This window comes from Canis aureus, chromosome 24 (assembly GCF_053574225.1).
Source record: "Canis aureus isolate CA01 chromosome 24, VMU_Caureus_v.1.0, whole genome shotgun sequence".
NCBI lineage: Eukaryota > Metazoa > Chordata > Mammalia > Carnivora > Canidae > Canis > Canis aureus.
In genome coordinates, this window is record NC_135634.1 from 7,949,132 (window position 1) to 7,967,390 (window position 18,259).

General features: G+C 39.3%; 1 protein-coding gene and 1 long non-coding RNA gene across 28 annotated transcripts in view; both read left to right on the forward strand.

Moving 5' to 3' along the window:
- The window catches only part of STARD13 (StAR related lipid transfer domain containing 13), a 514,444-nt gene that overhangs the window by 392,458 nt on the left and 103,727 nt on the right, over positions 1–18,259 (forward strand). The gene's annotated exons all lie outside the window — the stretch shown is intronic.
- LOC144295708 (uncharacterized) lies at positions 333–13,759 on the forward strand. Its single transcript, XR_013362790.1, has 2 exons — positions 333–524; positions 13,453–13,759. It is a non-coding gene; the product is annotated as an uncharacterized LOC144295708 (long non-coding RNA).

Genomic DNA, 18,259 nt, shown 5'->3' on the forward strand with positions numbered 1-18,259 from the left:
TAAAGATTCTCTTCTGTATTCTAATAGATGTGATTTCCTAACTAGCTTCTTATTATGCTCAGCATTCCACCAGCACATTGCTAAGGAAATAGAGGGCCTCCCAGAGAAGATTGTTGCTGAAAGCTTCTGATTTAGTCCTTAAAAGTTTGGATATCTCTGCATATGTACAAAGGCTTAATGGGATTATATGGAATGAAATACTGAGATCTTTTACTCAGCAAAATCTCTAACACTCAAAAACCATGAGTTTTCACCACACCCAGTAGTCTTCACACCACTTATCCTTCTTGACTTTTCTACAGGGAAATACTATCAACCGATGTGAGGTATGTCCTGCTTGGTGTTATGCAGAGGAAAATGTTAACCAGAATGCTGCCAGGGACTTTGGATCATGCTCTACTGGCCAGTCTTGAATCTTCTGAAAGAAATGTGATTCATTCTAAACAATTTCAAAGACCGAATAATAAGAATGATTCAGTGTTCAGAAACCAAAAGGCATTGCAGGCTCTCCAGAATGCCATTGGGTAAAGATAAAGCACAAATTATTTACAATTCAGTATGCTTTCATCATTCTAAAACTATAGAATTACTGGAAGATATATATACCCATATATATATGTATGTAAACTAACAGGTTTGGGGTTGGGTTTTTTATTGCCCCAGTGGGGCCATTACTATACATTATACTATACATTACTATATTTTCACACAAGTTGAGATTGCCTTGTTATTAATTTGAGAACTGAACATCCACGTGCCCTAGCACAATTAGTTTTGCTTTTGGGTCATGCTCTACTGCAGTGGCTCTCAAATTTGAATGTGCATTAGAATCACTTGGAGGCCTGGCTAAAACACAGATCACTGTGCCCCACCTGCAAAGTTTCAGAGTCAGTAAGTCTGAGGTGGGGCCAAAGGATTCACATGTGTAGCAATTCTCATACCAATGGTTCCCATACCTCCTTGGTTCATTGGGCTCTCAATGTCTTAGTAATGTTTTCACTGTGCTCTTAGATACAGAAGTCTAAAGAAATACCTAACAGTTCTGTTTATTAAATAGTCAGATCCAAACAACTTAATAAGCATTTATGTCCTAACAACTCAATGGGTATTCAAACAATAATAACCTTTAGATTGAAAGAAAAACTTTTTTTAGTTCATTATAACCACAATTACTTAACAATGAGATGTCTGCACTGAATGGACAATGAACAGCTTCTCAAACCTTGGACTCACATTGGATATCACCACCCTTATTTTCTGTTCCACATTGGTTTTCAACATGGCCTTTGCTTTTTTATCACAGTGACTGCTAAAGATTCAGCTTCCCATGGGTGTGGCGTTATAGAAAGGATGTTGTTGAGCTCATGCCAAAACTGTTGGCCACATTGAACTAGTAGTTTGCTGAATTTCTGACAGATGTCCAGTGTTGTGAGGAGTCCCTAGAAATTTTGAGATATCCTGAGGTGCCCCTCTGAGTTTACCACAGTGCTTCAGTGCATCTCAGGGCACATTTTGGAAACTGGGTCTCAAGTGTTGTTGATGGTGCTGGCTTGAGGATTCCACTTTGAGAACCATTGTATTGAGGTCTCAGAGAGATCACAAAGCAGGTGTTTTCTGAGTTTCTTCTCATTTTCTTTGACAATACTTAACATCCGTAAAATGTTGGAAAGCAAGAAATGCAGAAAAAGCCATACAAATTTACCATTAATGATTCATTTTTTAGCAGAAGAATCAGGTAGTGCAGGAATCAGAGAATGAATAAAGATACCATGAAGAGAATTGGAAGTTTTGAGGTTAGAAGCACTTAATGATTATGTACAGTTTTTGTTATGGAGCATTTACAAAGCAGGGGGTGTTTTTCATGCTGTTTTTCAGTCAGAATTAATTCAACTGGGCAATCACAGTGATCTAGGTAATGATTATTGTCCTTGCTTTACACACAGAAATTGATAGATACATCAGATTAGGTGACTTGCCTTAGGCCAAAGAGAGCTTAACTTGTTGGAGGCAGAATGTTACAATCCCAGCATTTTAGCTTTCCTTAAAAAAAGGCTTATAAGAACCACCCTATCATTTCACTAATGGTTCCCTCAAGCTTCATTGTTAATTTTCTCAAAAATCTTGTAAAATGGGTGAATAGCAAGGAGTCCCATTGGGCTGACAAGAAATCCACAGCCAGTTGTGAAAGTGTGTGTGGGAGATGAGTTACAGAGGCATTTTTGAGAACCAGTGGATCAGAGAGGAAGAATGTGTGATAAATTTGAGACATTGAGCTGTAGGAAGAGAAGGGCTCAGGGTTAGCTTTGAAGATAACTGGGCCAAGTCCCTGTATCAAGAGGAACATTTTTCTCAGAACAAAAGTCAAAGCTCCTTGAGGACAAAGGGACAGAAAAATCAATTTATGACAAGAAAAGCAGGTAATAGTCAATAGTACTTCATCTTGAGGGATAGGATACTCAACTTCCGCTTAGTGGAATCACTACTTCAGTGGGGACCCAGAACTGAGAGGTTAAAGAGAGTCTATTCAGATACAATCAGCCTAGCAAATTTTTCTGTGTATATGTATAATTTTAGGCTGGATGTATGTGTAAATGTGGTCAGTCCTATCTTTCTTTGGCTCATTCATGATGCCTCAAAGAGCGTCCTGTGCATTAGGCTTGAGATATATATTGCAAATTTTCTGGAGTACGATTGCAAGATTCTGGAGGAAAAGAGAAGAGACAAGTGATTACAGATTGAGTGATTGCTTTTTTATCTGTCCTGGAGTCTATGAGATTCAATATACTAACCAGTGTTATAGATGATTGAACAGCATACACTTGCTAAGATGACAATGAATCATTAGGTTATTCAACTCTTTAAAGTTTCAGATAAAGCTCAGTCATCTTAAAAAGTTACAGAAATGCCACTGACCCTGGAGTCAGAAAGCATGACTAGCAATTTGAATCCCATTTGCAAGTTCTGGCCAAGTGAACAAGGCCATTCTTTCCTCTTTCAGTTTCCTACCTCAGGAGTCTGTATAGAGCCCAAAAGTGAGATGATAAATGTGAGAGCATGGTGTAAGTTTGCTACTAAGGTCCCTTTAATTCAAGATGACCAGAGTCTAAAATACAACTTCCCAACTCCCTAAATTTGCTCCTCCTTTAAAGGAATTATAGGAATTAAAGGAGGAGCAAATTTATTTTTTTTAAGATTTTATTTATTTATTCACAAGAGACACACAGAGAGAGAGAGGCAGAAACATAGGCAGAGGGAGGAGAAGCAGGCTGCACGCAGGGAGCCCAATGTAGGACTTGATTCTGAAACTCCAGGATCACGTACTGAGCAGAAGGCAGCCACTCAACCTCTAGGCCACCTAGGTATCCCAAAGGAGGAGCAAATTTAAAACACATCTGCCTATCGGGCACTGAGGCTGGCCTGAGGAAGTTACACGCATACATTATTGGAGTTTTAGGACAGTAAAGTTGTCCCGGTCTAATGAGAGCTGCTCTCATTGCCACCTGTGTGCCAGGCCCTGGGCCTAGTCTCTTCCGTGCCTTTGACAATGTGCTGGGTTAAAAATAGATGCACAGTAAAAGTTTGGGTCCTGCTGTCCTGCCTGAGTATCTCAACCCCCTTCCCTGGACCTTGCCCATGAATGGCCACTGAGTCAGCAACCCTGGGGCCTGGCAGGTCCATTCACTACCACTTCCAACCTACTGCACTTGAGACTGTCCCTCACTGTGTTTTACCCTTGAGATAAATGCTGAGTTCTGATTTACTTTATAGTTCTGTATCCAACTAAAGGATTTCAGGGGATCCAAGACTTCTGGTTTAAAACTCAGTTGATAGATTACTCTATACATGGCCAACTTAAATTCTATCTCCATCAAAACTTATGTCCCAATCTTCTCAGTAAGAATTAGGAATTATTTTTTTCTCAGGCACCTGGGTAGCTCAGTCAGTTAAGCATCTGCCCTCGGCTCAGGTCATGATCCCAGGGTCCTGCGATTGAGCCCTTTGTTGTGCTCCCTGCTCAGTGGGGAGTCTGCCTCTCCTTCTCTCTCTGCTCCTCCCCCCCTTCCCTGCTCATGTGCACATGTGCATGCTCTGTCTCTCAAAATAAATAAAATATTTTTTGAAAAAAAGAAAATGTTAAAAAAAATCATTTTTTTTCTCTTCCTTATATGCCCACAACTTTCTGATTACACTTCTATCTTAGGTGTATTAAAAGTTTTCCCCAAGTGTTTATTTTTTCATCAGGTTTTCAGCATTTTACAGTCATGGTCCTTGATTCCTCCCTAGTGCCTAGTTGTTGCTTTGTACATCAGAGGTACTTAAAAGTACTTTGCTTGAACTGATGAAATTAATCATTCAGATACAAAATGAATAGAGGTTGACCCTGGGCATCATAATGGACTAAATAAACAATGTTTAGAAGAGATAATGTGATTCTCAGATGCATCAACATGAAATTAACAGGAAATAGGCTGAGATTTCAGCAAAAGAGAATTCTGTGTGTATCAAAAAGCAAACAAAACTTGACTGGAAGGATGATGGGGAAAAAATAGTGGGTGTAGGTTACAAGAGGAGATTCTAGATTCTCTACTCTCAAAATCATTTGACACTGTTCCACCATCCATGTATCTCAGTTTAAGATGAAGATTCTCAGAAACAAGGGCTGGATGAAGTAATGATGGAGACAGTATTAAGATAGTCACCTCCATGAAACCCAGTGAGGCAAGATGAGTATTTGCCAAATTTCTACCAGAGGCACCACATCTATTTTTTCTTTAACCAAAGAAAGATGTGCATGTACTGGCTGATCTTTGTGAAAGTTCTTTCGAAGTCAGGAGTGTGACAATAAAGCTAACTGGCAACAGATAATAATATCACATTGTATTTGAATACTTTTTCCACAAAGGATTTATTTGGGCACACGAAGACTCAGTGAATTACCATTTGCCATGGTCTTCACCGAAGAATGATAGCTCTGAAATTCTTCTTCCACCATGTGGACTGGCCATCTGTTCACAATAATTGCAAATTCACTTCCAGGATTCATAAAGTCTCCCTATGTTCTTGCACATCTTTGAAATGCCTCAGGCAACTGCTCTTCTCTCCAAGCCAGCAGCCGGAGCAGCCACAACAGCTGTGGGATTCACCAGGGCTTGTCTCTGTTCAATTTCTGGCAGCAGGCAACAACCGCCAAAGCCACTCTCCAAAAAAGCCTGCAAATTGTAAACCCATTAAGGCTTAACTCCTAGGGGACAACAAAGAGAACTGCCTTTGAATGTGAGCTCTGTGTGGGATCACAGAGGCCTCTGGCACCTGGGCTTGTCCTCAGGGCCAGGGTGATCTGTAGGGAAAGTTACAAGCTGCTGAGGGAATATTTTCACAGGTTTTCCAAACAAAGAATCTTTTCTTCAAACCTCCTACAACTCCTTTCTGATTGCTAATTAACCAAACCTACTGAAAAACAGGCCATTTCTGTAAATAGAATAGAAACTGCATGTATGTGGGTGGACGCGCGCACGCGGTCCTGTTGATGTGCATTCTTGTGTGTTTTGTTGATGGTTTTCGGGGATGTCGTGACACGAGGCACTGTTTAGTTTGATGAGATGGTAAGGGGACTGTCAAGGCATATCGTCTCACCTAGTGATTTTTCCTGTGCACACACAGTTTTGCAGCTGTGTTCGTGCATCCAGCATGGTTTGTGTTTGGCTTTACCTCCCCTTCTCTCGCCTGCAGCTGAGAGTTCTCACCTTAGGGTCTCTTTCACTCTGTCCTTACGCTATACCTCATCTGTCTTCCCTGTTTACTGCTATGGAATCCCTATTTAGGAAGTCTTTTCTTGGTCCATCTGTCTTAAATTACTGCCTTGTTTACTTTCCCGGATACTTTCCCACCCAGGAACCTTCTCTCTGTTAGATGCACATGAAGATCTGAAGGCCCCATTTCCTCAGAAGCCCCTACAGGCCCCTGGCAATTTTTAGAAGGGCTGCTTCACTCCTCGGTGTAGCTTCCACTTAGTCGGAGCCTGCCAGAGCTTGGTGGCCTCTTGGAATTGTTGCTGAAGCCACCAAACCCTACCTCCTTTAACTCTGCGCTTTCCGTTATCCATGGGAAGTTTTACAAGTTTCACAATTTCCATCTGTTGGAATTTTGAAAGACCATTGCCTTTTGCTTGTTTTATCCACAGTGATGGTGCTTGTGATGAGGTTACCTATCAACTCGGTCATGGCCTTATCGGTGTTTGATCAGTATTTCTTACATTTGTGTTTAATTCTGGCGGTTTTGGCTCTGAGGCAGTGGATGGGGGAGAGAAGCTCTTCACAGGCCTCTAGTGGACATGCTGCGGAACTGCAGAAATTGTATTCAGATGCGTGAAACTGGTGTGACTCCGGAGGATCACGCAATCCCCAAAATATGTTCTTCGTTTGATTTTTTCATTTACTAGTAGAATAGTGTGTTCGAGGGCAAAGAAATGAGGAACAGTGGCTGAATTTTTCCGTCCGTCGTTCAGCTTTACCACCTAGCGCGCTTTCCGTCGCAAGCTCAAGTTGTTAGTCCAGGTTGGCTGCAAGGGCTTGCTCCTGCCGCGGGGCCTTGAGCTGCTTGAGCTGCCTGCGAGCGGGAGAGCCGGCCGCGCTGTGCTCCGCGGTCCTGCCATCCTTCGGCCCTCGCCTCCTACCACAGCTCCTGGCACTTACTCCAGACCTGAACTGACAGCCTTTCTTTGTGGTACTTGTCCTAGTTAAAACTGGGGCTTGGGGAACTATGCCACATTTTGTCTTCAGGATCTCAGTTTGTATCCAGCATCCTCCCTCCCTTCCTGCTTCCTCCTGCCGGTTCATTTCCAATTTACAGTGATTTTAAGTCCCCGGATGACCTTTTCTGGGGTATTTGAGATGTAAACCTTGTCTGGATTCAAAAGGAAAATGTTTTGCCTGGTTAAATCGGAACAGAAATGTCAGGCGACCGTGCTGATGAGAGAATTGTCTGTGGGTGGAATCGACAGAGCTCTGTGTATTTAGAATTATCCTCCCTTCTCCCTAAGAGGCCGGCTTCGCTCTTTCACAGGGAGGCCTCCGGGCCATCTTTTGGATTAAGCTTGCAGAGTATTTTCAGAGCATTGATGTGAGAAGTAATTCTGGAACAAATCAGCCCTGTGTTTACATCTATAGGGAGCTGTAGCAGCTGGGACCATGTTTTGAGCTGTCCATGGGGATGGTGAGATTATTACCTCAGTACAAGACAGACCTTGCACCAGGTTCGAGAGGACTAGGAATGAAACTTTAAAGAGGGTGACTTTACGGATGGCTGTCTAAGGTTACTGCTGTGGGATGTCTGAGACTTTACACTGGAGGGTCGAGCAGAGCTCCCAGGTCATGGTTGAGACAGTCTAAAAGCTATTGGTCACTGAGGTATTTTGTAGTGTGGCCTTTTAAGGGTGTTAAAGTGGATGGAGTTTGCTTCGCTGGAAGAGCCTCCTTAGTGTTTGTTTCACTGGGGGTAGATGAGGCATTGAGGTTCTTAATCTCGTGACTTCTTATCTCTTTAAAACTTCAGAAATGATAAGAAAAATGTTTATACGTTTGCTAAGTGTTTAATGGGAAGAACTATAGCAAGATTCTTGAAAATGTAAAGAAGGGGAAAAAATGACTATTTTAAGAGGCAGTTGAAAGGTAATGCGTTATATAGTATGGAGTAGATTAATAGACTCTTTGTCTAAACAGTGCCTGGACTAGGCTCTATATTACCTTTATACATATTGTCCAGTTTGTTTACTGAATTCTCTTATTTGAATAACAGAATCAAATTTCAAAACTAAATATCCTGACATTTTTAACAATAATCTGGCAGTAGCCTTTTGCTAAAGACTATTATGACACAAAAGTGAAGAAAATTGGAACCATTAGTTGGGTTGAAAGAATGATTTATTCTTAAAATAATGAAAGAGCACAAGTGAAATTCATCGCTAAGGATAAGTTGTTTGGAGGTTGAATAAGCCACATGGTACAAATGCCCCTTCAGTTGTGGTTTTCGAAATGTGTAATCAAACATTACCATTAGTCAGAGAAAGATAAAAGGAAGGATAGGATTAAATTCTAGATCTAAACATTTGAAAATACAAATTTTCTTGGCAAAATGAGGTGAGAAGGAGGACACATACTAATATGAAGGGATTTTTCTTCATTAAGGAAAAGATGTAGAGAAGAACACAAGGCAGTATCTTATAAAACAATAAAAAAATCATTATGCTTAAGAAAATGAAAATGCTACATGTTGAATACCTCTCAGCTCAAAACATAGAGATATTTCACTTATCCAAAATCCACTGATATGTCCACATCAGCTATATAGAAAAGACCAATAAGCAAAGCAACATAAATGTTGGTGCACTGAAGGTCTTGGGTTTTATTGATAGACCAACACCAGAGATCCTTCCAATTTCACTTATTTACTCTCATGTAACAAATAATCCCTTTTAAAAAAAGATTTATTTTTATTTTTAGAGAGAGAAAGAGAGTGTGAGTTCAGGGAGGGGCAGAGAGAGAGAATCTCAAGCAGATTCCCTGCTGAGCCAGGAGCCTAACATGGGGCCCAATCTCATGACCTGAGCCAAAATCGAGTTGGACGTTTAACTAGCTGTGCCACCCAGAACCCCCATAGTTCCCAAATAATTCTGATGCATTTAATTTCTAAAATTTTGGAGGATAAAAAACTAGAAATTTGAAGGAAAAGGAGACTACCAATGTATACACAATAGATGGAAGTGAGATGGCCAATTTGTTGATAGCAATGGGGAGGAAAAAAGTGATTATAAAAAACCAATCCGTCTCAAAAGTCCTACACAGCACTCTGGGATAAGGGTTATTCTTACTCCTCCTCGTGTGTTTCCAATACTGACAAATCTACTTAATACATATTTACATGTGTATTTGTTAGATGAATTAACATTTTATTTGATACCAAAGGTATCACCATATTGTATCTGATATTTATATTGATGATCTTTCATGATTAAGAATATATTAAATTATGTATGCATATCATGTTTTAAAAGAAGGAAAAATATATAACCTTTCAAAAAATGCTGTCATCCCAAAATGTTGGGTTTTTGAAAATTTTTAAGTTTAGAAGCTGTACTGTTAAGTCCTTTGGTTCACACATGCAAAAAACTTAGCTATCTTAAAATACCTCACTTCTGAAGTTTTGAGCTTTTAATTCTCATATGTTGTTCATGAAAAGAGTAGGATGACTTAGATGATTGTCTAGGGAATCAAAGTTCCAATAAGTTATATGTCTACACAGAATGAGGAAGATCTGCTTATGTTCAGGAGATCATAGTTTTGAGAGAAATGTGCAGGAACAGGGATATTTTATGTGTGTATTCCTATCGATGTTGTTATTTTCTGAAGAAACAGAGACTCATTTAAACTTGCCCAATCATAAAAGGAAGGATGCAGTACTCATTAGGGTCCGTTTATAAGGTATTCAAATGTAACCCTTCTCCTAGGCACATGATGGGATTGTACATCCTCTTTGAGGTTTTGCATCAGTCATGTTACTGATGAAATGTGGGGTAGAAAGAACATGGATCACTTACAGGTGGAACCTTCAGATGTGTTTTCTTCCTGCTGCTGTGATGATTGTTGAGATGAAGTCTCCAGTAGCCTGTATACCTGAGGAACTAAGGTGTAGCCAATGCTTAGTGGACATATAGAATAAGAAGTATACTTTTGTTGTGTTGAACTGCTGAGATTTGGGGGCTATTTGTTACTGAAGCATAATTTAGTCTATCCTGACTGATACAGAATTGACTATAAAGATACAGAACTATATATTCCACATCTAAGACCAGGAAATAAGATATAGTCAGGGTTCATGGGAACTGAAATGAAGATGTAGAAGAATCACAGTTCTTTTCTCCATGCTGTGGCTGCATGGTGTTTTTTGTCTTTGCTTTTCTCGACATGTCGTGGGTTATTTCCAGCCCAACTAGTCAAAACAGTTGTTTTTCCGTCCTCACCCCAGACATTATCAAATATAACTGCTGTCATTTTTTCTTACTCTGTGTTTTGGGACACCCAGTTTAGTTTCCCTATGGTAGGAACACGATTGATTCAATGAAAGCTGCATTATGAACTCTTGATTGAGGTATCCTCCCCTATTCCAACCCACCATGGCCATTACTAAGCAAGCCTATGGTGTACATGATTTAGGAAATTCCTAGATCTAGAAAAAATAATGGTTAGCATGCAGTGACCATTTCATACGTACCAGGCACAATTCTTTTTTTTTTTTTAAGATTTTATTTGTTTATACATAAAGACAGAGAGAGAGAGAGAGAGGCAGAGACACAGGTAGAGGGAGAAGCAGGCTCCATGCAGAGAGCCCAACGCGGGACTCTATCCAGGGTCTCCAGGATCACACCCTGGGCTGCAGGCGACGCTAAACCGCTGCACCACCGGGGCTGCCCATACCAGGCACAATTCTAAGTGCTTCTGTGTGTGAACTCTTTTACTCCTTTGACAACCATGTGACATATGTATTATCATTCTCGTCTTACCGATGTGTAAACTGAAGCACAGAGAACTGCCAGGAGTGAGAGAGGCAGGATTTGAATACAGGCCCTGTGGATCCAGAGCCACATTTTAACTGCTCTATATGGCATTAAGGTTTTCATTTTCCAAGTGCATTTGTCCTAGATAGCCAGAAATGTGTTACATACAAGCTTTTAAAAAGTATCCAGGTTGTTTTGAGTTTTGCTTTATGACTGTAGTATTATCCTTGAAGAACCATGGTTAAAACAAAGTATAAACCTTGCGATGTATTGTATGCACCATTGTTCTCAGGTAACTCCTTTAACATCTTTCTTCAGATTCCCAGAACTGCCAGTAAGTGCTGGGTAATCTAGGACAGTGGGATCACTTCCACTTAAATTGTTTTGTTGATTATCAGATTTTAACTAAATTAATCTGTGCCCTGTTTTCAGAAATGAAATTCTGTAGTAATCCCAAAGTAGAAAATAGATTCCTAATCCCTCTTTCCCTTTGAAAGCCATTGTATTTATCAGTAACTTAATTATGTGTGTTTCACAGACCAATGATCAACACAAAATTAATTTAGTCTTAAGAAGATTCAGCTTGGGAACAAATAAGAATAATAGCAGTTAGTCTCAGGGCCCTGTTTCTTGAGATTACTGATGCATTCTCTCGGTGATGTTATTCATTACCAAAGAGGAATTTTGAACATTTTGCTGGTTGCTAAAAATTTCAAATGGCTGAGAATTTTTAGGATTTTTGCCATTTATATGTCATATGGATAGCACATATAGGTATCTTATTTCTTCTTCATCCCTAATATAGAGAACTATGAGAAAAAAGAAACATAGAAACCCAATAGAAATGGATGTTAAATGTGCTGTAGAGAAAGGGAGCAGAAGCCATTATGGAAATGTTCTGTATCTGCTAATTCACATTGGCCTGACTTAAAAGTGTTTTTCTTAGTCAAACAGAATTTGTGACTAATGTAATATATGGATAGGAATTAATTCAAAAGAAAGCTTTGAATACTTTCTATGATCAAATACATGTGAGATGATTAAAGAAAATGAAAAATGAATAAAACTCTGTTCTCAAGGAATTCACAATTTAGTGGGAGGACACCCCCACATGTAGATCCATAGCGATGGCTACTCTGACACTGTGGTTAGATAAAGTACTATGAGGATACAGAGGCAGGGCCTCATGCTTAGAAGGGCCTGGCCCTACGTTTCATATTCTGCAATAGCCATCTTGAGATTATTATTTTTTGATGTGATAAAATACATGTAACATAAAATTTGCCATCTTAACCACTTCTAAGCGTGCGGTTCTGTCGCATTAACATATATTCACATTGTTGCGCAACCATTGCTGTTATCCATCTCTAGAATACTTTTTGTCTTGCAAAGCTGAAACTCTATCCCATTAAACAACAATTCTTCATTCCTCTCTCCTCCCAACCCCTGCCAACTACTATTCTACTTTCCATCTCTCTGAATTGGACTACCCTAGGTATCTCAGATAAGTGGAGTCATGTAATATTTGTCTTGTTGAGGCTGACTTATTTCCCTCAGCATAATGTGCTCAAGCAAATGTTTTAGCATGTGTTAGAATGTCCCTCCCTTTTAAGGCTGAATAATATTCCATTGTATGTATTTACTACATTGTGTTTATCCATCCATTCATTATGAGACGCTTATACTTTTTGGCTACCGTTGAATAATGCTACAATGAATGTGGATGTATATATATCTCTTAGAGACTGAAATTATTAATAATTTTTGAGCAAGGGGGTTTTCATTTTGCACTGAGATACCCAATTTACATGGTCATGTGTCAGGGAACTGAATAAGAGTGAGCTGGAGCTCCAAGGAAGAATTGGATTGGCCAAGCAGAGGAGCGGGACAAGGGCTCTATTCAGAGGGAAGAGGGTGAACCTGACCCAGAGGGAGGAGGAGCCAGGTGTGCTAAGGGACGAGGGGGATACACACCCAAGACAAATAAATGAGTCTTTGGTCTGAGATCAGTTTTCAGTCCTCATGTGTCACAAAAGTTGATGAGATGATTCAGCCTAAAAAGGGGAAGGAAATATTGTCACATGCTACAATGTGGATGAACCTTGAAGACAATAAGCTAAGTGAAAAAAGCTGCTCACAAAAGGATAAATGCTGTCTGATTCCACTTATCCAAGGTCCCTGGAGTAATCAAACTCATGGAGACAGAAAGTTAGAATGCTGGTGTCCAGGGACTGGGGCAAGAGGAAATGGGGGGTTGTTTAATGAGGACAGAGTTTCAGTTTTGCAAGATGAAAAGCATTCTGGAGTTGGATGGTGATGACGGTTGCACAACAGTGTGAATGTATTTAATGCCACAGAATTGGATACTTAAAAATGGTTAAAATGCTAATTTTTTTTCTGTGTTCTACCACAATTAATTTTTTTAAAAAAGGTTGATGATGAGTGTTTTCATTTCAGTAGTCCATATGCTGTTGTACATTCTTCCAGAGCCTAAATAGATTGGGGGAGTGTGTTTACTATGTCAGTGGATGTGAAGACTACTGTGAATCCATCTAACTGCATCTCTGATACTCATTCAAATTTTTGTCTGTTCTTGCAGCCTCTACAAGAACTTTTTATTCGTAGAGGGCAAACACTTTCTGTTAATATAAAAATGCTGTCCTTTTATCTGTGTTGTTCATTGTAGAAGAGATGAATGATGGAGTAATCTGTTAGAATCAGAACCTAGATAGCTTTTAGTCATTTGTTTTCTGAAGATATTATATTTTAAATACATTAATTTTTATAAGGGGTCATTTTCATTCTGATAGCTAAAGCTCATTATCTAGAACCAGCTAATACTCATTGTCTAGTATGTAAAACAATATAATAAATAATTACAGATTTTTTCCCCATAATTTCAGGGAACGTTAAAATGAGCTAGGAAGAACAGAGGCCATGCTTCCAACATGGGAACTTCAGTATGACTCCAACAAGACAGAACTAAGTCTGCTGATGAAACACATGGCCTTTTTAAGGAAGAATCCCTTAAGTGAAAGCAACATTCTACCAAGCAGGGACCAGCAGGACTCAGCTCTAGTTACCCCCCCGCCCCACCCTTATTTTCCCCTCAAAATACTCATTCTATTCCTCAATTCTCTGATGCACTCAGATGCACTTCTGAGATGGCAAAGCATTTTCTTGTTCTCTAAATATATTCTTTCCCAAGGAGCAATGGTTTGTGCGTCTTACTGGAAAAACTACAGTTAGAATCTAATGCTTCCAAAGGATTTAAACAAGGTTTAGTTTCCCTGGAAACAAGGCTCTTTTTGATGGTTGTAAACATTTTTCTTATGAGATTAGTAGCACCTGAATCTCTTGACAGTAAAGGCCACCTTGAAAATCAAAATATGGGCGGTGGTTTAAAGAGCATTCTAGTTGTTTAAACACCTCACATATTTCATTTTAGCTACCATCACAGGAGAAAGGGGTGTGTGTGTGCGTGTGTGTGTGTGTGTGTGTGTGAGAGAGAGAGAGAGAGAGAGAGAGATAATAGAAGAAATCTGGGATTTATTAAAAGCTAAGGTTTTTAATAAGGTCTGAAGTCATTAAAGGTCAGAGCTGACTGAAGCAGTTATCACTCTGGGCTGATGATGTTCCTAGGTTCGGATTAGGGGGAGCATTACAGTAGAGTAGCTAATCTTTTGTGGCCAGTGCTGCTTGCCTGTGTTGATAAGTATGATTAACAACTTTAAAAGTCAAATACATTAGCAAATGCCTTATTGCCCCCAGGAATGCTCATGGCCACCCACACTTCACAGCAAAATGAAAAACAAGTTCAGGAGCCTAGGATTCCTGAACCTTTTAGATAAGTATGCCTCCAAGTTTGGTTTTGAAGTTGGTTTCAATCAAATCATGTAGAGTTGTTGTTAGAAAGCAGACAGATATGAAAAAAAAAAAAATGAGGAATGTACTTCTGCTTTGGGAGATTGTAAAAAATGATGTTCATTATAGTTTCAGAACCTACTTTAGGCCTGCTTTTCCCTAGAAATTTCAAAGTGAACTTTAAAAAGAGATACTGGATTTTTGTTTGATTTAGAAAAGTCATTGCATAATCCAGTTTTTGAGAGTAATCCCAAATAAAAGTCCGAACTCTAGGCCACATACACATTGCATGAGGCAATGATAGGTGACATAATCTTCAAAACAGTGGAAGAAATTCAGTTTAGTAAGTGCCTGCTCAGCCTGGCTTGCTGTGTGACCAGGGGCTTTGTTCCTTGCAACTGGGGCTTCATTGTGGATGTGCATTAGCATCATAATTAAAGCAAGCCTCTGTGCTAAGTGTCATACAAAGCAATTCTGGATTTCTCTGCCCAGCATTAAAGAAAAAAACCATTGAAATTTTAAACTAGTATAAGATTTGACTTTTACAGTTCAAGGGTTAGTAGATAGTGGGGGGTGAAAGGAGAATAGGAGCATGGAATTAGGGTAGACAATCCTGAAGAATTGCCAGGTTCCAAGAGGCAAATCCATGCTTGTAGAACTGTCATGAACACAGTGCATGAAATTGGCATCTCCCCAGCAGGTAGTTTATACTTTCTGCCTCACTGTTGACTTTCTCTGGTCTGTAGCTGCTGAATGCCAGAACTTCACATACCTTCCCTACCTTGAGAGAGCCAGTGTAGGTTTTGTTCCATGGTAACGGAAACCGCAAGGCAATTAGGTAGCTCTCCAAAGCATCAGATTTGTAGGAAAGATGTCGATATGATGAAGCTTTCTTTATTTTCCCTTTCATCATTTACATCCTTCTGAGCCTATTGTGGACATAGTTATTCTTGTTCTATGTGATCTTATTTTCTCGGTCTTTAATAGGACTTTCCAATGCACAGTTGACTTTTAGCTGATGAAAATTTTCCCCATTTCTCTCTCTTTTTTTTATGGGTAGTATAAGCCAGAAGTTTATAACTTTTGGAATTTTACAAATACTGAAATGGGAATCCTATGTGTACAGTGGAACATCTGCATAAATAACACAGTGCTGACATTTTGAAGCTGTACATGATGTGGAATTAAGTTCTTATCATTTGAATTCCATGTACAGCTGTTGTTACTCATCCAGTTCATTTTTGAGAGCCCTTGTGCTGCACATATGCTGTCAGATTTTTCTTACATAATCTTTTTAGATAGAGAAAGCTCAGGGTTACCTGGGTGGCTTAGTCGGTTAAGCATCTGACTTCAGCTCAGGTCATGATCCCAGCATCCTAGGATGGAGCCCCATGTTGGGCTCTGTGTTTAGTGGAGAGCGTTCTTCTTCCTCTCCTTCTCCCCTCTCCGCAGCTCGTTCTCTCTCTCTCTCTCTCTCTCTCTCTTGCTCTCTATCTCAAATAAATAAAAAAAATCTAAAAAAGAAAGAAGAAAGAAAGAAAGAAAGAAAGAAAGAAAGAAAGAAAGAAAGAAAGAAGAAAGAAAGAAAGAAGAAAGCTCAAAAACTCAGGATCAGTAATCCAAGCAGCCAAGGCCATTACCTTGACCTTGACTTACTTCAAAATAAGAATCTATCAGAGGTGAGGGTCATAGGCTTCACTTGAAAAACCTAAGGGCTTCACAAACTTTCCATCTTAAACATTATCAAAAGCAAAGTTAATTTTATGATTTTCTCATTTTATAATGAAAGGCAACATTCTTCTCCAGAAAAAGAAAGGAGATGAAATATAATAGACGTGACGCGATTGATTATTATACCCTTTTAAGAATGTTGAATGCTGGAGAAAGGGTTTGTGGAGAATTTGTTTTTAGAGCACAATATAAATATGGGTTTGTTCGGTTTTCCACATTACCCGGAATGTTTGCTACCCAACTTGTGTCGGAGGCATACACAAACAGTATCCTGAGAACTGAAAACCACAGATTGCAACTTGAAAATGAGCTCTATGATACCAGAGACTGCAGGAAGTCACAAAGCCCTCATTGTACACCTGTGCACCTGCCTGTAAGTGTTGGTGGTGGGACCCCTGTAGATGAGCACGTGCCACTGCTCCCTTGTGCTCTCAGTGCATGCCCAGTGCAAGCGACCCAAGATGCAAATCTGGAAATTCGCCATTTCTGTTGCCATAAGGAAGACTAACTCAGCAATGGCAGGTGATATTTATTTACCACTTAAAGTAGGGTAGGTAGGAAAGAGGCAGATATGCTCCATGTACCTGCGTGCCTGTTAGAGGGACAGTCGGTCACCTGAAACAAGTCAAGGAATTGAATTCGACTCAATTATTTTATTCATTTATGAGTTTGTGTGCTTACTCATTTATCCATCGATTTTACTGTACTGCTTAGAGAAGAACAGGAGGGACATCTCTCAGCCGCAGGTGGACGAGTGACTCACCTAAAAGGCACTGGAGTGTTTTGGGACCTTGTCACTTTCTTGGTCTGATGTCCTTGGTACCAGACTTTTGACTGCATAGTTAATTGGGTTCCACTAGATTCAGCTGGTAGCTTTATTTGTTCATTTAAAGTTCTCCAAGACATATTGAATAGTACATATAATATGATTCTGTTTATATAAAAGGAATTACCTAGTAGGTGTGCAGCATGGGTGTATATGTACATATTATGTGTAGACACGTATGGATATGTTTTACTCATATAAAATATGTGTATATATATATGTGTATGTATAGATGATATATATAAAAAGATATCTATATCTATAAAGTTTGGAAGAAGGACACTAAATTATTATTAGTATAACCCCTAGGGAGGGGAAGCAGAATTAGGAGTTGTAAGTAAAAATGGACTTTTGTTTAAATTTTTACTGTGAGCAATATTTGGTGTAATTAAAATTATTTTAAAGAAAAGTATTTTTTTAAGACTTTATTTATTTATTCATGAGAGACACAGAGAGGGGGCAGAGACATAGGCAGAGGGAGAAGCAGGCTCCATGCAGGGAAGCCTGATGTGAGACTCGATCCCAGGACCCTGGGATCATGCCCTGAGCCAATGGCAAACATTCAACCACTGAGCTACCCAAGTGTCCCTAAAGAAAAGTATTTTAAAAGTTGTTTTTATTAGTTATTAAAATGTGCTATAGATATTCTTTTATTTCTTTGTGAAGATAACAAAATAATTTAAAAAATGAATGAACCCTTCTTCAGGATAAGAACTGTATTTTCATATTTAAAATTATATTTGTAGCATAATATAAATAAACGTGTAGTACCTTTCTGGGTCTTTTTTTTTTTCTAATTCCTTTTTTTTTTGCCAAGGAATCAGTGAATTTCTTAGAATCCAATATCTAAGGAATCAGTGAATTTCTTAGAATCCAATATCTAAAGCAGATGTGACCAAAATAAACATCTTTGTCCCGGGCTTTTTGGTCAAGCAATCTTTGGAACTTTTGCATATCTTCTTAAATGTCTTATGGGTTGTATGTCTCATGCTGCCTTTATTAGTAAATAAAATGATCACATTGGTTACACACAACTGTTAGGTTCTTTTTGTCAGATGAAAGTAGCCAAAGAAGAAATTTTGAAGCAGAAGAGGGTCAACTACTCTCCCCAAAACTTCATAATTAAGTCATATCGATAACTGGACATAGGACCAGTTTCTGCCGGGTATATGGACATTTATTAAACAAATACCCCCACATGTACATCAATTCACATAACCTGGGTGCAGGTTTCCTTTTACGGGCTTCACCTACAGCCTTACATAAAGAGCCGAGAGAGGCTTAGGACA